At 37.3% G+C, this 26,085-nt stretch overlaps 1 long non-coding RNA gene and 1 other non-coding gene across 5 annotated transcripts; one reads left to right on the top strand and one right to left on the bottom strand.

Annotated features, from left to right (window-relative positions):
- Window positions 1-20,832: 20,832 nt before the first annotated feature.
- LOC110910384 lies at window positions 20,833-25,500 on the top strand. Of its 4 annotated transcripts, none has more exons than XR_004881502.1 (5): window positions 20,833-21,073; window positions 21,167-22,316; window positions 22,601-23,519; window positions 23,601-25,090; window positions 25,179-25,500. It is a non-coding gene; the product is annotated as an uncharacterized LOC110910384 (long non-coding RNA). The 4 variants fall into 4 exon arrangements; XR_004881503.1 differs by having other exon boundaries at window positions 21,167-23,088; window positions 23,258-23,519; XR_002576090.2 differs by having other exon boundaries at window positions 21,167-23,519; window positions 23,601-23,901; window positions 24,897-25,090.
- LOC118487812 lies at window positions 24,708-24,826 on the bottom strand. The gene has a single exon (XR_004882755.1). It is a non-coding gene; the product is annotated as a U5 spliceosomal RNA (small nuclear RNA).
- Window positions 25,501-26,085: the final 585 nt, after the last annotated feature.

Genomic DNA, 26,085 nt, shown 5'->3' with positions numbered 1-26,085 from the left:
AAGATGTGAATCCCAACTACCACCAAAATCGATCACACAAGCTCTAAGCATATCCTCCAGTGTCTGGATTGTTCTTTCGGATTGACCATCCGTTTGCGGATGATAAGCTGTGCTCAGATTAAGTTGAGACCCCATAGCAGATTGCATGGTTCTCCAAAAATGGGAAGTGAAACGAGCATCCCTATCAGAAATGATGTTCAAAGGAACACCATGTCGTGCTACAATTTCATCCACGTAGATTTGAGCAAGTTTGTCAGCCGAAAAATCCTCACGGATTGGCAAGAAATGCGCTGACTTTGTAAGACGATCAACGACTACCCAGATGGCATCGTGACCTTTCTTTGTGCGCGGGAGTTTGGTAATGAGATCCATAGTAATGTTTTCCCATTTCCAAACTGGGATCTCTGGTTGCTCCAATAAACCGGAAGGACGCTGGTGTTCAGCCTTAACCTTAAGACAAGTAAGGCATTTTGATACGTATAAGGCAATGTCTTTCTTCATACCAGGCCACCAATACTGAATACGAAGATCCTTATACATTTTATCTGAGCCAGGATGAATAGAATAACGAGACTTATGGGCTTCATCCATAAGCAAGGTACGAAGATTATCTTGGCTTGGGACCCACAAACGGTCTATGAAGTAATATGATCCATTGTCCTTCAGTTCTAGAGCAGGAGTTATGTGATAAGGAAATTCCTTATCCATCAAACCTTGTGAAACACAAGCTTGTTGAGCCTGAGAAATACGAGCTTGGATATCAGTTTGAATAACAGATTGGACACGTACACAGTGAAGCTTAGTACGTTCCTTGCGACTTAATGCATCGGCTACGACATTCGCCTTACCAGGATGGTAGCGAATTTCGCAGTCATAGTCATTTAGAAGTTCAACCCAACGTCTTTGCCTCATGTTGAGTTCCTTTTGATTAAAGATATGTTGAAGACTTTTGTGGTCCGTGAAAACCACACATTTCGTACCGTACAAATAGTGTCTCCAGATTTTGAGAGTGAATACAACTGCACCCAACTCCAGATCATGAGTGGTGTAGTTCTTCTCATGTATCTTCAACTGTCTTGATGCGTATGCTATGACTTTGTTCCTTTGCATCAGGACGCAGCCAAGACCCAATTTAGATGCATCGCAATAAACGACGAAATCATCATTACCCTCAGGCAATGTTAGGACAGGCGCGTCGCAAAGCTTTTGTTTCAAAGTCAGAAACGCTTCCTCTTGTTTGACTCCCCAATCAAATGGCTTGTTCTTCTGAGTTAGAGCAGTTAGAGGAACTGCAATCTTTGAGAAGTTCTCAATGAAGCGGCGGTAATAACCCGCTAGACCAAGAAAAGAACGAACTTCAGTAGGAGTAGTAGGTGTATCCCAATCCTTGATCGCACTGATCTTGGAGGGATCTACGTGAATGCCTTGTTCGTTGACAATATGTCCCAAGAATTGAACCTCCTTAAGCCAGAATTCACACTTGGAGAATTTGGCGAAAAGTTGCTCTTTCTTTAGGAGCTCCAACGTAAGACGGAGATGTTGCTCATGGTCGGCTTGCGTCTTAGAATATATTAAGATGTCATCAATGAAAACGATGATGAACTTATCCAAATAAGGTTTGCAGACCCTATTCATCAAGTCCATGAAAACAGTAGGAGCATTAGTCAAACCGAATGGCATGACTGTGAACTCATAATGTCCATAACGAGTACGGAACGCTGTCTTGGGAATGTCTTCTTCATGTACACGAAGCTGATGATATCCAGATCGTAGATCAATCTTTGAAAAATAAGAAGCGCCTTGCAATTGATCAAAGAGATCATCAATGCGAGGTAGGGGATATCGATTCTTGATGGTAAGCTTGTTAAGCTCACGATAATCGATACACATCCTAAAAGATCCATCCTTCTTCTTTACAAAGAGAACGGGAGCACCCCAAGGTGAAAAGCTAGGACGGATAAAACCTTTGTCAGGGAGCTCCTGAAGCTGCTTAGATAATTCTTGCATCTCTGATGGTGCAAGACGGTATGGAGCTCTGGCAATGGGATTTGCACCAGGTACGAGATCAATACGGAACTCGACTTGGCGTGCTGGAGGTAGACCGGGTAACTCTTCAGGGAAAACTTCAGAATAATCCCGAACGACAGGAATATCTGAAATAGACTTACCCTTGCCTTTATCTGCTGTAACATGTGCTAAGAAAGCCACATAGTGCTTTCGCAGATATTTCTGAGCTTTAAAACAAGACATGAGTTTGAGACCACCGGCAGGTTTCTCACCACGAACCTGTAGGATCTCGCCTGTCGACAGCGGCACACGAACAATCTTCTCAGAACAAACTATATCTGCGCGATGCTTAGATAACCAATCCATGCCCACTATAACGTCGAAGCTTCCAAGTTGCATTGGCGTGAGGTCAATAGGAAAGATATGGTCGTTAAGGTTCAACTGGCAGTTGCGTAGAACAGAATTAAGAACAATGGGTTCACCACTGGCAACCTCTACTGTCAAAGGTTTACCTAGTTTCGTTCTAGACACGCGAAGCATTGTCTCAAAAGACAATGACACAAAGCTCTTGTCGGCACCCGAATCAAAAAGAACAGATGCTGGCTGATTATTAATAAAGAACGTACCGTTCACCACTTCGTTGTCTGCTTGTGCTTCTTGTGCATTCATGTTGAAGACTCGACCTCGAGCCTGAGCCTGATTCTGGTTTGCATTCTGGTTCTGGTTGGCTAGCCTTGGACACCGATTTCTGTAGTGGGTCAGATCCCCACAGTTATAACAAGCACGAGGTGGGTAGTTTGGCCGTGCAGCCTGACCCTGTTGCTGAGCAACTTGTTGAGCAGGGTTCTGAACTGCGCGGTTCTGAGCAAACCAACAAACATCGGCAAGATGACCCGACTTCCCACAGTTAGTACAGAAACGGCACTGATACTGCGGCTGATGGTGACTGTTGCATTGATTGCACAAAGGTGCACTTCCTGAATAGGGCTTCTTTGCTGGAGGCTGGTTGGGAGCTGCCTGGTTAGCTTGGGCAGTGACAGCATAGTTTTGGGAAGCCTTACGCTTCCTTGACCCCCTTGAGGAACCAGAATCCTTTCCCTTCTTGTTTTGACCTTTCTTGCTATCTTCCTTGTCAGCCGACTGTTTCTTGCCCTTGTCGCCCTTCCTGTGCAGCTTATTCTTTCGAATCTGCGACTCAGTCAGTGTCGCTGATAACTCGATTGCCTGACGGAGTGTGGTAGGGTTGCTACCAGTGAGGATGTCTTGTACTGAGTCAGGTAGGCCGTCGATATACCTTTCGATGGCCTTATCGAGTGGGGTAACCATGGTTGGGCAAAGCAGACTCAACTCCTCAAACCTATCAGTATAAGCCCTGTGCTCGCCACTATCTTGCTTCAAAACATCAAATTTTTTCTCCAACGCCCGTTGTTCATGACGAGGACAGAACTCCCTCATCATAAGAGCTCTCAGTTCAGCCCATGTCTGAGTTAGAGCTACTTCTGCACCTTGATCTCTCATAACCCCATTCCACCATGTAAAAGCCCTCTTCTGAAACACGCTTGAAGAAAACTTGACCTTGCGATTACCCGGACACTGCACGTGGCGAAAAGTGTTCTCGATGCTCTCGAACCACTGAAGAAGCCCAGTTGCTCCTTCAGAACCACTGAACTTGAGTGGCTTAGCCGAGTTAAAATCCTTGTATTTGCATATACCATTGTTGTTGTTGTTGGCTTGGTTCCATTGAGCGAAGAGATTTGGGAATTGAGCAGCCATCTGCTGCGCAATAATCTACGCCAGCTCGGCAGTAGCTATCTGGTTGTCGCGTCGAGGAGGCATTCTAGAAGAGAAAAACATGAAATGAAACGAGTGAGATGATTGGATGAAGAGAATGAGATGAAGCAAAATCAACAAAAGCAAAGATGGCGGTTATGCATCGCAAAGCAAACAAGCGACATGAAATGTCTAGTCAAAGTAAATGGGTCAGAATTAGTGTATCGTGAAGACATGCTCGCCTATAAGTGAACACTCACCCCAAGAGTTCCCAGGTAAGAGTGACTGGTCCGATTATGTGGATTTGTACGAACACTCTAGCCTTAGACAGAAAACCCAGGGTACAGGCATTCACTCTTCCAGTTCGCACGTGTTCACACTATTAACCCAAAACTTTGACGAGATTTTTGAGAATCCAAAGGGTTCAAAACCATATAACAGAGGGTTCAAAACCTAGTAATCAATCATCCTAGAACAGATGATTAATTTTCCAAGCGGATTCGGAGCTGAAGTTCCCGTTGTGGTTATCACCTAAGGATAGGTGATGTGCATGTTTTAAACTCTAAACACAAGATAACTTGTGTTAGGGTCCTAGAAAGTTATAGTCTAGGTCAAAGCATTACTAATAACCTAATTCCCTATAACCAATGGCTCTGATACCAACTCTTCTGTCACACCCCGGCCGCGTATAACATGCAACCGCGGCGGAAACGCCGGGGAGTGTTGTGGACAGAATTAATTGTTATACAACCCTGGAAATTAAAGTTACATTTTATTTATTAAACAAGAGTGCTACATCGTTTCAAACAGGAAAACAAAGAGTTCAGAACACAATTAAACTAATTCTATCTTCATTTTTAATCTCTAAGGCACGGGTCCGCTTTAGTGTCATGATCATCATCCTATGGAATAGCTCCTGAAAACACATGTGAAAGTAGGTACGTCAGCATAAAAATGCCTGTGAGATACATAGTTTTTGTGAAAATGGGATTCATGACTTGAGTTTAAAGAAATGTTTAATAACAGTCAGTCATGAACCTTGTAATTTGTCTTGCTTTGTAAACCGTTTGAAAAACGATAATATCAGATGATATGTATAGATAAATGTAAGGTTAAATGAATAACCTAGTAAAATGAGTTGAATAAGATAAGTTGTTTGTGAAAATAATGTCTTGTGAAGAATATGATATTTGTGTAAAATGTAATGTGTCTAAACTGAAATGACTTAGATAACGCCCCGATATGTAATATTATACAAACATTTATGTATAGGAAGTACCAGCGGCGTATCCATCATGTTTGTATCATATTACATACGCCACGTTACTCAAATCATTTACCCAAACCAATCCACCATGTATATTGTTCATGTATAAACCAAATGTCAAGTGTTATTATGTAAACCATGTCAAATGTTTATGTTCAATGTAAATCATGTAATGTGTATCCCAAAATGTATCATGTATGGTAAGCGAAATGTATCAACTTAAACTATATGTATAATGCGCAAAACAAGTCGTTGAAGTAAAACATGGTTTAAATCAACGTTAGGTTTTGCGGAACAATGCATGCTCTTCTGATATTAACATTTATGCGGTATTGTGAAATATGCATACATCCAAGCCTTGAGACTGCGGCGATAAACCCTTAAACAAATTAAAGGTTCATCTAAGTTATGTATATCGAATTCGGTCACTCCTTCCAGTCCTATCAAACCCAGGACTTCAGGAATGAGAGTTGTCAATTCCTATGGTACCACTACCTACTAACGAACGGCGTAGCTAATGTTAATGAATGTATTGTCCCATGTTAAACAAACCAAATGTCATAACAAAATGAAGGCATGTGCCCATATGCTGAGTAAACATATGCAGCAGAAATGTTCATGTAAATCAATGTGTCCATATGCTGAGTAAACATATGCAACAGAAATGTAATGTAAATCATTGTACTAAGTACGCACACAATGGGCATACATAGCATGAAATGTAATGAAATCGTGTACTATAATGTACTAACAACATAGCAGGTATATGATGTGAAAACATGGAAAGCATGAAAGTAACAGATAGGCACATGTGTTTCACCCCAAAACAGTTTGGAAAACAGTAAAAGATGGGGTTCTATGTACTCACCTGAGATTGCTTTGTAGTTCTTGTATAATAACCAAATAATGCTAGAGATCACGGAATATCAAACGACACCTAATAGGTAGCTATGTCAATATACCGGACCAAATCGGAAGGATCGGATAGTATGCGGGTTCGTAAACCAAATGAGTATAGAGACTCGTGTAATATGGTTTAACAAAGCCTACATACTAAAATGAAACCCAACCTAAGTGCTTACGACCCATCACGACCCGCTTAGGTAGCTTATGTTACCTTACGCGTCGTTCGCGTAGAACGCGTCTGGAACGCCTAACATCGTGACCACAAGGTATAACCTCGGAAGGTTATAGCTATGGTCACCTAATGTGTTTGGTCGGATCCTAATGATCGACCAAATGGGTCGGGTTCGAAAGTATAAGCGATGGTTTAGATCGCTTACCTTACGACCCTATATACGCACTATACTAAAAGTGACGAGCTAAGCATGTTAGAACATGCTTAACTAAGTTTAGAAAACAGGTTTGGCATCAAAACAAACGGCTTTGATGCTCACGAGTAGTTTGGTTACAAAATACGCAAGAATGCGCATTTTGGCCGAAACTACGACTCGTCACTGAGCCTAGATAACGTGGTGATCAGTAGGTATAGTCACTACGGACTATAACCATCGTGATCACGCTCACGTTATGAAGTTCTAATGAACTTCGCATCGACCATAAGCTGGTCAATGCAGAAAGTCAACAAAACGTCGACTTTTGGGCTCGAAAAGCGAATAAAAGAACGAAAGAATACTTACGGAGGGTCCCCGAATGCTAATCTAGACCAAAATGGCTCAGGTATGAAACAATGGTTCCAACTTAGAGCCTTAAGATCAGATTGTGTGGGTTTTGAGCAAAATGGGGGGGGGTATTTATAGGAAAAGTGGAACTGTTAGGATCGTTTTATCGAATATCGTGCCATGATCTTGTGCGTACATGGGTTACATTGCTAGATTCACTGAATATGGCCCTTGGCCTTTGATTGGGTGAAAAGGCAATTGGACCTTTCGTCATTTGAAGAGCCAATCAGCATTAAATGTGGGTTCTGCTGTACTGGGGACCCCTTATGGACCGTATGGGCTTTGGCTTACGGTCCGTAGGCCCCTAGTTTGCAGATTTACCATTTTGGTCCCTGCAGCACCAAAACTTGGTTTTTGGTGCGTTTTTGGTACTTTTAAGCCCCGTTAACCCCATTTCAAAGCTCTAAAATGAAGTTAAAGTATAGGGGACCTAAAATGTGCTCAAAGATATGTCGGATGTCGGTTCGTTTGGCCGTACGGTCGCGATGTTCGGTTAATTACGACGGAATGCGCATAAGCGCGAAAGACGATCCAAATTGCGCGACGAATGGATTTTTCTCATGCCAAACACTAAGGCATAATACTAGGATGCTTACATAAATTTTTGGATGTCCGGATGTATTCAGAACGTAAGTTATGCGCGAAAGTGCAAACTTGTGCACTTTTTGACACTTTTAGCCCCTGAATGATCCAAAAGTTTGTTTTAGCATAACAAACCCCTCAAAGCCTATTTCTAAGCTATGTAAAGGATATTTATGGTATGTTTAACTTATGGACATGTTCCGGAATGTTCGTTACAGTTTAAATTGGCATACTTTCGCAGTTTGTCAAGTTTAGTCCCTGTAAGCGAATTAATACGTGACCTAAACCACACCTATAGGATACGGTATCACACTTATAGGCTTATACGAGGTCAATACGTGACCTATACTACGTTATATGAAACGATATCACACTTATAGGCTTATACGAGGTCAATACGTGACCTATACAACACTATATGATTCGGTATCACACTTATAGGCTTATACGAGGTCAATACGTGACATATACGACGCTATACAACACGATATCACACTTATAGGCTTATACGAGGTCAATACGGGACGTAATATTTGTATTATTTTTAATTCTTAAAATTCATAATATTTGTATTATTTTTAATAATATTGTTTTTTTTATAAATAAACATGGAAATACCCCAAAATACACACAATTAATTTACTTTTTTTTTATAAATAAACAAAGGGATACACTATAAAAAAAATACAAAAATGGAGCTTTATATATGCTTCTTAGAGGTCCCTACGCAGCGTATGAGACAAAAATGACACAACTACCCTTGTATTTGGCTTCGTATAGCCTCAACACAAGGGTATAAAAGACATTTGCAGACCTTTATATACGCTCCTTAGAGGTCTATACGCAGCGTGTATATACAATAAGGGTTAAAAAGATAATTTAACCACATGTTTGGGGTTAAAAATAAAAACTACCCTTTATATACGCTGCGTATTGACCTATACGCAGCGTATATAAAGGTCTGAAAATGTTTTTTATACCCTTGTGTTGAGGCTATACGAAGCCAAATACAAGGGTAGTTGTGTCATTTTCGTCTCATACGCTGCGTAGGGACCTCTAAGGAGCGTATATAAAGCTCCATTTTTGTATTTGTTTTATTGTGTATTCCTTTGTTTATTTATAAAAAAAAAGAAAATTATTTATAAAAAAACAATATTATTGGTAAATAATACAAATATAAATTATAAAAATAAAAAATAATATAAATAATATGAATTATAAAAATTAAAAAAGAAAATTATTTATAAAAACAAACAATATTATTGGTAAATAATACAAATATATTGTTTTGTTATCGTTTAAATTAAATTATCGTATTCCTTTGTTTATTTATAAAAAAAAGAAATTATTTATAAAAAACAATATTATTCGTAAATAATACAAATATATTATATTGTTATCGTTTAAATTAAATTATCTTATCGTATTGCATCGTATCGTATCGTATCTTATTGCATCATATCGTATCGTATAGTGTATAGTATATAAGTCTCGTATAGAGGCCTATACGGGTGTTATTGTATAGTATAGTATCGTATCGTATCGTATAGAGTAGTATAAATCTCGTATAGGTTTCCTATAGGTCTTGTATATGCATATAGGATTAGACGGGACCTAAACCACACCTATACAACACGATATCACACTTTTAAGCTTATATGAGGTTAATACGTGACCTAAGCCACACCTATACGATACGATATCACACTTATAGGCTTATACGAGGTCAATACGTGACCTAAACCACACCTATACGATACGATATCACACTTATAGGCTTATATGAGGTCAATACGTGACCTATACTACGTTATATGAAACGATATCACACTTATAGGCTTATACGAGGTCAATACGTGACCTATACGGCGCTATATGATTCGCTATCACACTTATAGGAGGATTATACGAGGTCAATACGTGACATATACTACCCCTATACGATACGATATCACACTTATAGGCTTATACGAGGTCAATACGTGACCTATACTACCCCTATACGATACGATATCACACTTATAGGCTTATACGAGGTCAATACGTGACCTATACTACGTTATACGATATGATATCACACTTATAGGCTTATATGTAACACCCCCAAAATTCCACCTGCGGAAACCCTGCGAGGCGTGTTACGCATCAGAGTTCGAGCCACCAATCACATTGAACCAATGATAAATATTTAAATAAGTCATGACATTAATTACTAAAATAAGATGTCAATATGATATCAATTCCCAAAAGTTGTGTAGCGGAAGCATGTAATAAATTATTTAGCAAATGTTTCGTAATAACACTTAAACCAATGTGTCAATATAAGATAATCCGAAAGCCTCGATCCATGACCACTCCAGCACTCCCAGATAGCAAGTCCATGTTCCAAGACTAACGACCTACAAGCATGCAAACAAGTGTGTCAGACTTCGCTGGTGAGTTCAAAGTTTTGTTAACATGTTTTGTTACCAGATGTACGTTAATGCGATTCAACGTTGCAATACGATGTTGCTCATAACATGCTAGATACCCTAGGGAGTGTGCCCATATATATCCGGGGAGTGTGCCCCTTAATAACCTGGAAGTGTTCAGACCCCAATGTTCAATAACCAAAACCCAATTTAGATGTTTACCCAATGTTCCCTTCCAATGTTTACTAGTTGTCCCAAACCACCGGGACGCATGCTTGAGAAATGCAGTGAACTCACCTTGGGTTGCTCGGTAAGATATGTAAAAGGTTCTTGTACTAAGAGTGGTCAACCACGTCCTAACAGGATTACCATACAAGTCAGGTTTCGACTCAAGTAGTGCACGTTTGTTTCACACAAGTTTAACATGTTACAAACACATACAGGTCATGGCAACACTTTAACAATCAATCAATGTGCAAATAAGATAAGTCCGATGGTAATCGGCCCAACATGTTGTGTGATCCATCAACATGTTGTGCGATCCAATACTTCGGCCCAAATAAACCTAAGTGATCCAATAACATATACGGCCCAACAATCGATAAACAATTAACCATCTTGTGCGACCTAAACATCATGTACGATCAGGTTGACTTGTGCGATCCGGACGGATTGTGTGATCAGGTTTGGGCTTGAAGGCCCAACGGTTAAACAAACAATTCAACTTGTGCGATACAATAGTAAGCTCGGTCCAATAGTGATCTTGTGCGACTGAATTGGGCCATTCGGCCCAATCAGCATCTTATTTGGCTCAACCATGTGTAAGGCCCAAGATCTTGTGCGATCGGCACCTTCTTGTGCGATCCACTCGATCTTGTGCGATCATGCAGGAATAATCAGTATCATGTGTATTACTAGTTGTACCTTAGTCCATTCTAATTTGTGCGATTCACATGTGTGATGGGACTCTTGTGCGATCGGAGCCCTTGTGCGAATGGGCTCCCTTGTACGTGTGATCTTGTGCGTTTTGTTTACAATTTCCGATTAACATGCAAATCAGTTACACATTAATAGTTTCCAAATTTTACATCAATCAATCAACATAATTAACAATTCTACTCAACCCTATATCGATCAAACAAGCTATCTAGCATCCAATTTACATGAACCCTAATCGAATCATAATCAATTCAACGATATCCAATTAACTAACAACCCGAATTCCTGTGTAACATAATCGAACAGTTGGATTAATCTAGCAATCGCGTAACATCTCCTCGTATAATCTCACACAACATACGGCCGCTTATCAAACATTCGGTTAACAATCATCTTGAACAATCTGATTTATTAGTTCATCAATCAAACTAACAATCCGAATCACCTATCGTACCAACAGACTAACATCTTTTCGGTTCTTAATTGTAACCCCCGGTTCACTTAAACATAACAAGTAAACAACACTTAATCATGGAGACATAACAACATTCAATCATGCGACTAACAATAAACATACTAACCGATTGGAAATAGATGATCCGTACAACGAACAAGAAAGTCTTCGAGGTGATGGCCGTCGGGTTTGAGCGTGAGAGAGAGAGAGAGCTAGGGTTTGTAACTTGTGTTTGTTTTGTTAAAAATGTGAGATGGTTACAACATCTCAAGTGTTAATCGACTAGGGGAATGGGCCGAACCCACACTTGGGCTGCCCCTTTGATCCGAGTGCAAGCAATACGGCCCAATGGCCTTATGCGTTCGAGTGTGTGTGTTGTGCGGTTGGTTCATGTTGTGCGGTTGGGCCATTATATACATACATACATTTCATTACACACAACACAAAATCATAACAATCAATAATTATAATAGTTCACATAAGCATGTATCGTTACATAAAATAGGTTCGAATTGCGTGTTGTCACAGTATCCCCAACTAAAAAGAAATTTCGTCCCGAAATTTGGTATGCACTCACTAAGGAAGCTAGGTAAGCTATATTGTTCACTAGTTTTCCTGGGGTGTCACATTATACGAGGTCAATACGTGACCTATACGACGCTATATGATTCGGTATCACACTTATAGGCTTATACGAGGTCAATACGTGACCTATACGACGCTATACAACACGATATCACACTTATAGGCTTATACGAGGTCAATACGGGACGTAATATTTGTATTATTTTTAATTCTTAAAATTCATAATATTTGTATTATTTTTAATAATATTGTTTTTTTTATAAATAAACATGGAAATACCCCAAAATACACACAATTAATTTACTTTTTTTATAAATAAACAAAGGGATACACTATAAAAAAAATACAAAAATGGAGCTTTATATACGCTTCTTAGAGGTCCCTACGCAGCGTATGAGACAAAAATGACACAACTACCCTTGTATTTGGCTTCGTATAGCCTCAACACAAGGGTATAAAAGACATTTTCAGACCTTTATATACGCTTCTTAGAGGTCTATACGCAGCGTATATATATAATAAGGGTTAAAAAGATAATTTAACCACATGTTTGTGGTTAAAAATAAAAACTACCCTTTATATACGCTGCGTATTGACCTATACGCAGCGTATATAAAGGTCTGAAAATGTCTTTTATACCCTTGTGTTGAGGCTATACGAAGCCAAATACAAGGGTAGTTGTGTCATTTTCGTCTCATACGCTGCGTAGGGACCTCTAAGGAGCGTATATAAAGCTCCATTTTTGTATTTTTTTATTGTGTATTCCTTTGTTTATTTATAAAAAAAAGAAAATTATTTATAAAAAAACAATATTATTGGTAAATAATACAAATATAAATTATAAAAATAAAAAATAATATAAATATTATGAATTATAAAAATTAAAAGAAAATTATTTATAAAAAAATAATATTATTGGTAAATAATACAAATATATTGTTTTGTTATCGTTTAAATTAAATTATCGTATTCCTTTGTTTATTTATAAAAAAAAGGAAATTATTTATAAAAAACAATATTATTCGTAAATAATACAAATATATTATATTGTTATCGTTTAAATTAAATTATCTTATCGTATTGCATCGTATCGTAACTTATTGCATCATATCGTATCGTATAGTGTATAGTATATAAGTCTCGTATAGAGGCCTATACGGGTGTTATTGTATAGTATAGTATCGTATCGTATAGAGTAGTATAAGTCTCGTATAGGTTTTCTATACGTCTTGTCTATGCATATAGGATTAGACGGGACCTAAACCACACCTATACAATACGATATCACACTTATAGGCTTATACGAGGTTAATACGTGACCTAAGCCACACCTATACGATACGATATCACACTTATAAGCTTATACGAGGTCAATACGTGACCTAAACCACACCTATACGATACGATATCACACTTATAGGCTTATACGAGGTCAATACGTGACCTATACTACGTTATATGAAACGATATCACACTTATAGGCTTATACGAGGTCAATACGTGACCTATACGGCGCTACATGATTCGATATCACACTTATAGGAGGCTTATACGAGGTCAATACGTGACATATACTACCCCTATACGATACGATATCACACTTATAGGCTTATACGAGGTCAATACGTGACCTATACTACCCCTATACGATACGATATCACACTTATAGGCTTATACGAGGTCAATATGTGACCTATACTACGTTATACGATACGATATCACACTTATAGGCTTATACGAGGTCAATACGTGACCTATACAACACTATATGATTCGGTATCACACTTATAGGCTTATACGAGGTCAATACGTGACCTATACGACGCTATACGACACGATATCACACTTATAGGCTTATACGAGGTCAATACGGGACGTAATATTTGTATTATTTTTAATTCTTAAAATTCATAATATTTGTATTATTTTTAATAATATTGTTTTTTTATAAATAAATATGGAAATACCCCAAAATACACACAATTAATTTACTTTTTTTTATAAATAAACAAAGGGATACACTATAAAAAAATACAAAAATGGAGCTTTATATACGCTTCTTAGAGGTCCCTACGCAGCGTATGAGACAAAAATGACACAACTACCCTTGTATTTGGCTTCGTATAGCCTCAACATAAGGGTATAAAAGACATTTTCAGACCTTTATATACGCTCCTTAGAGGTCTATACGCAGCGTATATATACAATAAGGGTTAAAAAGATAATTTAACCACATGTTTGGGGTTAAAAATAAAAACTACCCTTTATATACGCTGCGTATTGACCTATACGCAACGTATATAAAGGTCTGAAAATGTCTTTTATACCCTTGTGTTGAGGCTATACGAAGCCAAATACAAGGGTAGTTGTGTCATTTTCGTCTCATACGCTGCGTAGGGACCTCTAAGGAGCGTATATAAAGCCCCATTTTTGTATTTTTTTATTGTTATTCCTTTGTTTATTTATAAAAAAAAGAAAATTGTTTATAAAAAAACAATATTATTGGTAAATAATACAAATATAAATTATAAAAATAAAAAATAATATAAATATTATGAATTATAAAAATTAAAAAAGAAAATTATTTATAAAAAACAATATTAATGGTAAATAATACAAATATATTGTTTTGTTATCGTTTAAATTAAATTATCGTATTCCTTTGTTTATTTATAAAAAAAGAAAATTATTTATAAAAAACAATGTTATTCGTAAATAATACAAATATATTATATTGTTATCGTTTAAATTAAATTATCTTATCGTATTGGATCGTATCGTATCGTATCTTATTGCATCATATCGTATCGTATAGTGTATAGTATATAAGTCTCGTATAGAGGCCCATACGGGTGTTATTGTATAGTATAGTATCGTATCGTATCGCATAGAGTAGTATAAGTCTCGTATAGGTTTCCTATAGGTCTTGTATATGCATATAGGATTAGACGGGACCTAAACCACACCTATACGATACGATAACACACTTATAGGCTTATACGAGGTTAATACGTGACCTAAGCCACACCTATACGATACGATATCATACTTATAGGCTTATACGAGGTCAATACGTGACCTAAACCACACCTATACGATACGATATCACACTTATAGGCTTATACGAGGTCAATACGTGACCTATACGGCGTTATATGAAACGATATCACACTTATAGGCTTATACGAGGTCAATACGTGACCTATACGGCGCTATATGATTCGATATCACACTTATAGGCTTATACGAGGTCAATACGTGACCTATACTACGTTATACGATACGATATCACACTTATAGGCTTATACGAGGTCAATACGTGACCTATACTACCCCTATACGATACGATATCACACTTATAGGCTTATACGAGGTCAATACGTGACCTATACGACGCTATACGATACGATATCACACTTATAGGCTTATACGAGGTCAATACGTGACCTATACTACCCTATACGATACGATATCACACTTATAGGCTTATACGAGGTCAATACGTGATCTATACGACGCTATACGATACGATATCACACTTATAGGCTTATACGCGGTCAATACGTGACCTATTCTACGTTTACGATACGATATCACACTTATAGGCTTATACGAGGTCAATACGTGACCTATACTACCACTATACGATACGATATCACACTTATAGGCTTATACGAGGTCAATACGTGACCTATACAACGCTATACGATACGATATCACACTTATAGGCTTATACGAGGTCAATACGTGACCTATACTACGTTATACGATACGATATCACACTTATATGCTTATACGAGGTCAATACGTGACCTATACTACCCCTATACGATACGATATCACACTTATAGGCTTATACGAGGTCAATACGTGACCTATACGACGCTATACGATACGATATCACACTTATAGGCTTATACGAGGTCAATACGTGACCTATACTACCCTATACGATACGATATCACACTTATAGGCTTATACGAGGTCAATACGTGATCTATACGACGCTATACGATACGATATCACACTTATAGGCTTATACGCGGTCAATACGTGACCTATTCTACGTTTACGATACGATATCACACTTATAGGCTTATACGAGGTCAATACGTGACCTATACTACCACTATACGATACGATATCACACTTATAGGCTTATACGAGGTCAATACGTGACCTATACAACGCTATACGATACGATATCACACTTATAGGCTTATACGAGGTCAATACGTGACCTATACTACGTTATACGATACGATATCACACTTATAGGCTTATACGAGGTCAATACGTGACCTATACTACCCCTATACGATACGATATCACACTTATAGGCTTATACGAGGTCAATACGTGACCTATACGACGCTATACGACACGATATCACACTTATAGGCTTATACGAGGTCAATACGGGACCTAATATTTGTATTATTTTTAATTCTTATAATTCATAATATTTGTATTATTTTTAATAATATTGTTTTTTTATAAATAAACATGGAAATACCCTAAAATACACAATTAATTTACTTTTTTTTTATAAATAAACAAAGGAATACACAATAAAAAAAATACAAAAATGGAGTTTTATATACGCTCCTTAGAGGTCACTACGCAGCGTATGAGACAAAAATGACACAACTACCCTTGTATTTGGCTTCGTATAGCCTCAACACAAGGGTATAAAAGACATTTTCAGACCTTTATATACGCTCCTTAGAGGTCTATACGCAGCGTATTTAAACTTTGTGAAAAAATGATCCCTCAAACCTACCAAAATGACTCAAAAAAATCTAATGGTTTATATACGCAGCGTATATAACCCTTGTTTTCTGTGCAATAATTGATGATAAGGCTCTGAAATCCATGGTTTATATATGCTGAGTATAGCTCTATACGCAGCGTATTGAGGTAACCCTATACGCTGCGTATTGACCAATACGCGGCGTATGTAAACCCTAAGTGTGCAGATAGCCTGCCAAAGTGTGCAAATAGTGAGGGCCTTTTGAAATGAAAAAAACGTCACATGACTCATGTAAATATTAAATTACAATGAGTTAAAAAAAATGATTACGGAAAAATTACAAGTTGGTAAATTGATGTATTTGCATTAATAACTAACGCGATGCCCGTGCTATGCAAATATTAAATTAGTAGGAAACCCTCACAAAAGATGGACTCTCAATAGTTTTTTTTTCCAACTTGTGATAGAATTAATGCAAATATCTGCGTTGCTATATTAATTATTAACTAGATTTAAATTGATAGAATGCAAATATTAAATTAGTAGGAAATCCGCGCGTGATGAAAATTTCCGACATACATGTTTTCAATTAACGTGTGAATTCTCTTGCAATATTTGTATTGCTATTATGCTCAAAGCAAGAAATCGTGATATTAGCACCCAAACCTAAAGGGACCGATTATTTATTTCTAGGAAGAATTATTACAAAATACAACTTTTTAATCATATATGAGTATAACACCTATAAAACTCAAAAAGATGTTTGTGGCGAAACCAACCTTATACTCAGTGGCGAAGCTTGAGATTTTCGACCCGAGGGGGGGGGGTCGAAAACATATATACCAAAAAATTTCTATAGAACCGGGGGGTCGAAAACGTATATACCAAAAAATTTTTGTACGAAAACTATACACTCTCCACTATGGAGTGAAAAGTTTGGTGGGTCGGCCGCCCCCTCCCGCCCTACTTAACCTGTGCCCCTGCTTAGACCGATCAATGATACACAAAGCACGACCACATGTACCGTTAGTTTTTTTTTGAAGGTGTAGATTGATTGGAAACCCACTACCGACTGTGCTTCAACCCTTTTTATCGGAAGCACAGCCACCCGGGTTCGAATGAGTGGGAGTGTAGTGCAGAGCCCTTCCTCGCACCTCATGAAAACTTAATCCTGACTGGCAGGCTCGAACCTGTGACCCAGTCAGGAACCCTACCAAGTTGGGCAAACCTTACCACCTCACTTGCAGTTAATGGGGATCGAATCTGAGCCTCGTTTGAGAACTCAAGTACTTTCTACCACTGGACCACAAGGTGATTGGCTACATGTACCATTAGTAATGCACAATGCAATGTTTAGCATATTCTTCGTATTCGAAGTCATGCATCAACCCGACCCCGTTGTATGAGATGAAATAATGAAAACTTCTTTTATATACAAATCTTTTTATACTAATAAACAAAAATCTTTTTTGGACACGTGTCACTTTCTCATGCTTTCTCAACTTATTTTCCTATTTATCTCTCATATTAAATAATAATAATAATAATTTTAAACAAAAATATTAGATAAGAATAAATATTTAGATAAGGATAAACATTTGTTTTTTTTATTATTATCATATTAAATAATAATAATAATAATTTTAAACAAAAAAGGGGAATTGGCATGTAATAATCCCACCTAAACCTTATTGGCCATTAATAATCCCACCTCAAAATATTCCCCTCCACCAGTCCCACCTTTCACCTATTTTTCCTACAATGGTCATCCGTTAAAAAAACTTAACGGAGTTAAGCTTTTTTCCAAATTACAAACAAATTATTTAGGGCTTTTGATCAGAACGATGATACGAGTCCATTGATGTAAAACTTCCTTCGAAATGATGCTCCAAGTGACTTGATTTCGGTTAACTGGAAATATAAACACCCAAATTGAAGCGTCGTTTTCATCGTTTGGAGCACCGTTTCGAGACAAGTTTACATCAATGGACTTGTATCATCGTTCTAATCAAAAGCCTTAAAAATCTGTTTGTAATTTGGAAAAAAGCTTAACTCCGTTAAGTTTTTTTTAACGGAGGACCATTGTAGGAAAAATAGGTAAAAGGTGGGACTGGTAGGGGGAATATTCTGAGGTGGGATTATTAATGGCCAATAAGGTCTAAGTGAGATTATTACAGGCCAATTTCCCAACAAAAAATTAGATAAGAATATAAACGATTATTTTTATTATCATATTAAATAATAATAATAATTTTAAGCAAAAAAATTAGTTAAGAATACGAGTAAGCTGCCATTTTGGTCCCTGAGGTTTTGGCAGTTTTGCCACTTTAGTCCAAATCTCAAAGTTTTTGCATCCGGATCCCTGTGGTTTTATTTTTGTTGCCATTTTGGTCCAAAAATGAAATCAGGTCAGATTTCTCAAAAAAAAACCCTGGTTTTTTGTCCTATTCATCAGGGACAAAATGGTCATTTTAAATACCCCTTTGTCTCTCTCTATAAATACACCTTTGTCTCTCTCTTCTCTCTCTCTCTCTCTTGAGCAACACCACCGCCACCTTCTCTCTCTTCAATCAACACCACCACCACCTTCGTATCCCAGCCAGCCTCCACCACCACCACATCCTCCCTTAGCGGCGATGGGTGGTGGTTTCTATCCGGATGGTGATGATGACGACAGAACCAGATCCACTGCCGGCCATGGGTGGTGGTTTCTAAAAAATTGGTTGTCGTAGATCCAGAACCCGACCAGATCTTCGCCGGCCACTGTTGGAACTATGACGAACCCTCCCTCTCTCTCTTCAATCAACGCCAGAATGATGTTAATGTTTGCTGATTTGGGGGACGATGTTCATCAACGCCGTCGCACATCATTCGTTGGAACGCTAGCCGTATACGTCACGTCATCAACGCCGCCGCACATTGATGTTATTGCAGGTTCGATTCACGGTGATGTTTGCTGATTTGGGGTTCGATTCTACGTCACTCTTTTAAAGAAGTTGTTGCATGTTAGATTCTCACACACACACATAAGGATGTTAATGTTTGTTGATTTTGGGGATAATGTTATATACCAATATGTTACAGAAATCTAGGGTTTAAAATGCAGGTGGAACTGAATGTGACCTGGGACGATTTCATGTCAATCTGTGATTTGGGAATTGAATGTGGTTTTGAGGGTTCAGATCAGGATGGTGGTTCAGAGATGTATGTGCAGAAGTGGTGGTTATGAGGCAGAGTACGGTGGTCGGAGTTGAATCTATGGTGACAGAAGCCTATTAACATCGCATGTGGTTGCTCAGCTTCTTCTGTTTCTTGAATCGGAGAATCCTTCGAAAGGGATTATTTAGAGAAGATGATGTTTTAGGGAAATGATAAGGGATTATTTATTTTAATTAATAATTTGTTATAATAACTCATAAATGACAAATTTGCCCCCTGAGGAAAAGGACAAAAAACCAGGTTTTTTTTAAGAAATCTGAGCTGATTTTATTTTTGGACTAAAATGGCAACAAAACTGAAACAACAAGGACCCAATTGCAAAAAGTTTGAGATTTGAAAATAAAACAAACAAATTAAAATGTTATAATAAGTAAATAGTACATCAATATTCATTTTTAAAAGATAAATCTTGATAACTGTTTGTATTAACATATGACATTATGTTTTATTTAATACAAGCAATATACGAGTTTTTTTTTAATGTATCTTTTTATTATATATTATATAAAATTATATTTATGCAACCCGTGTAATACACGGGGTTTTAATCTAGTTAAATATTAACTAAAAACATAAGGAGAAGAGGCATGTAACTGCGTTTTTTAGTTAATCCATCATGTGTTGATTTGGGTCAAATGTGTACGTGCATCAGACGTAGGAGGGAATTAGTCATTTTTTGTAGCCTTACCCCTCATCCAGTCAACCCATCACCAACAATGGGAAAATTATCAAAATATCATTTGACCAAATGATTTTACTAAAATGTTACTCTCAGGTGTCCATGGAGAGACGCAATAACAAGGAGATTTGTTTGGCTGACCATCTATTGCGTCCTTTAGTGTGGTGCTGACACGTGTCCGACAAGGTTATTGCGTCAGCGACAGACTCTTCCAAAGGGTTAGGCAGAGTCTTACAAAGGGCCGAGGAGACTCTTCTAAGATATCTTTAAAATAATTTAAGAAAATCTATACTATTATAAAAAGGAGAAGTGACGTACACAAATGTAATTTTACATGACGTCTAACTTTTAAAGCAATGTATACAACTAATGAAAGCTTGTTTTATGAGGGTAAAATTGTAAAGAGGTGAAATTTTTAAGACTCTAGAAGGGTATAATAGTAAACTCCACAATCCATACTCACACATTGCAATTATGTCGCACCTGTAATTATGTCGCCACAGTGAATTAGGAATTTTAAAGGTCTTCCTCTTTATTTTCTATTCTCAAATTGAATCCCAATCAATCGCCCCGGTGTCGTCGTGTCAAACCCAAGACTGATCGGTGAAGTTCGTCGGAGTTCAAAATCATGAACCATATGTCGGCTGTTTCTAATCTTGTCTTTGGTTTTGTTGCGTTAGGGTTTGCTAATTCGCCACGGTCCGTGAAGCAATTAAGAGGTCCAGGTACGTACTTACCTTACAGTAGTACTATACTCTTCGTTTACATGTGTTCAATTGATTGATTTCGCACAATATTTGTTTCGTGTTGGTGAACAGACATCCCAAACAGTCTCTTTTGAATAATCGAAAGTGCAACTCAAGTGAGGATGTAAGATTATCATCAATCAAACCTTTCATTTATCATCCTTTTCTTTTGTTTTAAACATATTGTTAAAGTATATATCTGTCTTACTTGGTTGATTTAGGGTTTTGTTTTTCCCCAAAACACTTTCTTTTGCAATCAGAGAGTTAAAAATTTGGATGAAATAGTTATACATATATAGCCTGTGGTGTACGTATTATGTTTATTATAATAAACTAACACTGAAATTATTATCAAGTAGAAACAAATCAAAGCTTATAATAAGAAATGAAATAGATGGATGTTTCAGTCTTTTGAACTTCCCATTGATTGCAAAATGAATCTGACCAGGAGTTTCATTGTATGTATGCTATTATTCTTGTTTAGCTAGACAAGTCGTGTGCTTGCCTACATGAGTCCTCCATCACCACGTCTCCGAAGATATATTAATATCTTGCGTGAGCAGAATGTAAGAACACTCTTATTCACGTTATAACTACATAATACATCTCCCCTAGGACAGAAATGTAATTTCCAACTAAAATTTTAAGACGGTAGGTGAAAAGGCACAATCTAATTTTCCTCTCTCCTCCATTTTCTTCCATCTCTACCCTCACCCTCATACCTGACTCCCCCAAGAATTTTCACTTACCCATGACCTCTTTCAGAAATATAACGGATATCATTAATCATGTTTATCATGGCTAGCCTTTCACATTTAATCTCATAATCAGTCTACACTTGAAACCGATGTCCATTGAATCAGTGTATTATTAATCGCGATCTTCACATTTAATTTGGTGAATCAAACAGTCCAATGAAATCAGCCATCCCTTTTTAAGCCCTCTCCTCCCCCAAATAAATCAACGGCGACAACGAAGGCCGCACCCAGTGTTTTTCTCCACAACTTCAGCAGGTGGTGGCGTCGTCGGAGGAGTGAGCGACGGTTGTAATGGAGTCGGTGGTCTCAGATGTTGGCGAGACAGGGATTTAGGTCTGAATTGCAGTGACGGTTGCAAAGGTGCTGAGATGCCGACGGCTAAGGTTGCTGTCGAGTGTAGATGGTGGTTATGCTTCGAACCCTAAATCTTCTCTCTTTATCACACATCTCAACCAGATTTTGAGGTAAGTTTTTGAGGTTTTTTTATTGTAAGTTGTTTGTTTTTTCTTTATTTTCCATTAAGTTGTCTTATCGCCTGTTTTATTCAATACTCGATAAATCTTGTTGATTCGCCTCGGAGGCCATCGATTTGTAGGCATAATTCTCTTATCATGATTCAACCTTAAACGTTGGTTTGATTTTGAATGGTCACAAATGAAATTTTAGGTTTCTGGTGGTTTGCGTTGTTGAATTTGAGTTTTATATATTATTTTGCTGATTTGTTCTTTTGTCATGATAATTATAATAGATTTGTTGTGGCGAGGGTTGTTGATTCATCGTTTCATCCGAGCAGAACGAAAGGAAAGCTTTTGGTAGATTGTTATTTTGTTATTTATTAATAGATTTAGATAAAATATTACATTTGGGTGAATTTTCGGATATTTAGAAAGCTTCATATGAACAAAAGTTTTTGACTTGTTTGATCCGTAGGTGTGAGGTCCTGTCTCTCTCATTACTATTTTGTATGGGAAGATAAAAGCTTATATACGAATTCAACTCTGTATAGTGTATAGTGTACTTGTGGGTACACCTATGGGTACCAGACAATCAATCTTGACTCACATTTACATATATGGTCATTTGGATTTTAGCAAAATATTGTAGGCTGTAATGGGCTAAGTATTGTTTTCAATTTGTCTCATTGGCAAAAATGAAAATTCTTAATACCGTAAACTGTAGAGGGTTCTTTGTTCTCTCTGATTGTCGGCGATCTCTCAACACCTGCACCCCAGACTGGTACGTTAAACTCTCTAAAAAAACAGTTCCAACTTTGATCATATATTTAGACCCGAGGACAACCAAGGTAATTGTAGCATAAATATGGTGATAATTTCGTTCTCGGTTATATATTTTGATTCTGTTAGTGTTGTTATAATATGAACACTTGATTTTACTGTGTTTGCAGAGGCTGATTTTGCAGTGTCAGTGCTTGATGGATACAATATGTGTATCTTTGCATATGGGCAAACTGGAACAGGAAAGGCGTTTACAATGGAAGGAACTGCTGAAAACTGGGGAGTTAACTACCGCACTTTGAAAGAGTTATTCAGGGTATCTAAGGAAAGGAGTGATATTATGAAATACCAACTATTTGTAAGCATGTTGGAGGTCTACAATGAGAAGATAAAAGACCTCTTAGTTGAAGATACTGACCATCCTGCTAAAAAGTAAGCTTGTTGACCATTCACTTAATTTTTAAAGAATTTACAAAACGCGTTGACTGAATTGTTGACATCTAAATACCGCAGGTTGGAGATAAAGCAATCGGCCGAAGGAACCCAAGAAGTCCGGGGGCCATCTCAGGTGCGCGTGCACAAGACCGATGAAGTTTGGGAACTGCTTAAGAGCGGGAGTTGTGTACGTTCGGTTGGATCAACCAATGCTAATGAGCTAAGTAGCCGTTCTCACTGGCAAAATCTCATAACCTTATCAAAAAGCTTTTTAGTTCTTAAATCATATTGCTTACTGAAATCATGTCATTTCTTTACCTTGTCATAGACACCAGTCAGATTCAACAACTCAAGCATGTCTACAATTGCAAAACAAAAGGTTAAGTTTTAACTTATTTCATATTTGGTTTGTGCTCAGTACATGGCTGCACTCATTTCAACATAACCTTCATTTTTATAACTATCTTCCTCCATCTCTCCTTCCCTTATCAGTCCAGCCTCTCACCTTGTGTTTTATTCACCCTTCCAACTTTTCCAACTTTGTGTCTTTTTTTTATTAGAATTAATTGCTTAATACACCAAATAAGATCAAGAAAAAAATTATCAGACGACAGAGAAAACATTGTTGCAAATGGAATCAAAATCCGAAAAGAAGACAAAAAGATTACTCGAAAATAATTCAAATGGCAAAATATATGATATGATTATACCTGCTGTTAGTGAAGAACAACAAAAAGGAATAAGCAGTACAGTGAAGATAATAATATCACTACTAGAGAAGTGGGAGGTTTCCTACGCAAAAAAAAAGGGTCGCAATGCACAGCAAACAGGCCTTCGCGACAAAATTGAATTTAAACTGCAAGATTGGTTTCAAGTGGTCGAGGGTTCTTGTCCCATGGTGGACATTGGTGTAAATTTAGAAGTAGATTTAGAGGGTGTGTGAGGTAGGCGTTTCTAGAAACAAAAGAAAGATAATTTAATACCATTTTGAAACATATAGCAACCTTTTGTTTTAAAAGTTGATGTAACGGTTACATTTTCAGCTATAGTCATCACATTTGAGTTGGAAATTATAGGTCATACACATCCACAAACACTGATTTTTTTTAAATGTAGTTATAAATAAATGATACAAATCAACCTTACTTTTATAGCTATCAATTTTAAACTAGAAGATTGGTAGGAGCCCTTCAATCATAGAAAAGGCTCTCCAAAAATAAGTGTATGCCATTTGATGTAACGAGCACACGGTATTCTTTAGTAAAAGGCGAAAGAATAGTTCGCTTTGTGCTTACTACATGGCTGCATATCCTTCAACCATACCGACTGCCTTTTTTAATACTTCCTTCATCAATCTCTCCTTCTGTTACCCAGCGGATGTGGGATTAATTGATAACCTTCTCACCTTATGTTCTATACACTGCTGGAACTCCCTAACCAAATTAGAACAAGAAAAATAAATGGTCAAATGACAAAGAAAGTGGCGCTGCAAATGGCGAATCAAAAGCCAAAATGAAGAAAAAGAAACAAATGCTAGAGAACACGTATGTAAAACTCTGCAAGAAAAGGTACACAACTTAGCTTACAAGTTACTTGCCATTAGGCTTTTTAGTGCTACGAGATAAAACATACACTCACTCAATCGTTTATGTGTAGGTTCGGGATCTTGAAAACCAATTAGCTGCGGAGCGGAAAACGAGACAGAAACAAGAGAATCGAGCACTTGCGGTGACTTCTTCACACTCTTGAGGACTTCGTGTTTAGTGTTTCATGGAATAGAATGTTTTGTAATAATTTTGTTTAGTTCAATGGTTTGGAAACATCAAAACGGGATGGGAGGAAGAAAGGATGAAACATGATGCTTTTTATTTAGTTTATATTAAGAGCTTGAAAGGAAAGATGAAATGATGGGATTATTTACATGTATGTAAGGATTAGTTTCGGTGATTTTAATGGCTTTGCACGTTTCATTATTAAATATATGCGGGTGATGCCAAAGAGACACCATTTACACACCAAAAATATTATGTGGACAGTATAACAAGTGAAATGGTCACACAAGTCATAAGGCATGTTGTAATGACACATCGGACGGACTTTATGATATGTTAAACTGGTTCAAAAATGATTGATGTGATGATGCATGTCACGATTTGTTGAACTGATCCAATTATGATTGATGTGACGATGCATGTTACTGATAAAGTCATACGATCTTTGTAGCCATTTTTTCGACTGTCATCCCGTATGACGACGTCAGATGGAGGTGTACCTTTAGCAACACCTAATGCATACCTTTTTTATATACTTCACGACTTTAAGTAACTTATATCATAAAATCAAGAAATTTATAAACCTTCATCCAATTAGTTGTAAATATATATTTAATGCAGTTACAAAAGTCTCTATAACTTCTACGGCTATTTTTTCGTTGAATGGAATAAAATGTTAGAAACCTGGAATGGGTTGTGGCTCGTAATAGGCATGATAATTGAATCTGATATCAGTCGGGACACCCGCCGCAACGTGCGGGCTTCCCACTAGTACTTTAAAATATTTAAAA

The sequence above is a fragment of the Helianthus annuus genome, chromosome 15, assembly GCF_002127325.2.
Source record: "Helianthus annuus cultivar XRQ/B chromosome 15, HanXRQr2.0-SUNRISE, whole genome shotgun sequence".
Classification (NCBI taxonomy): Eukaryota; Viridiplantae; Streptophyta; class Magnoliopsida; order Asterales; family Asteraceae; genus Helianthus; species Helianthus annuus.
This window is presented reverse-complemented; position numbering and strand designations above follow the sequence as displayed.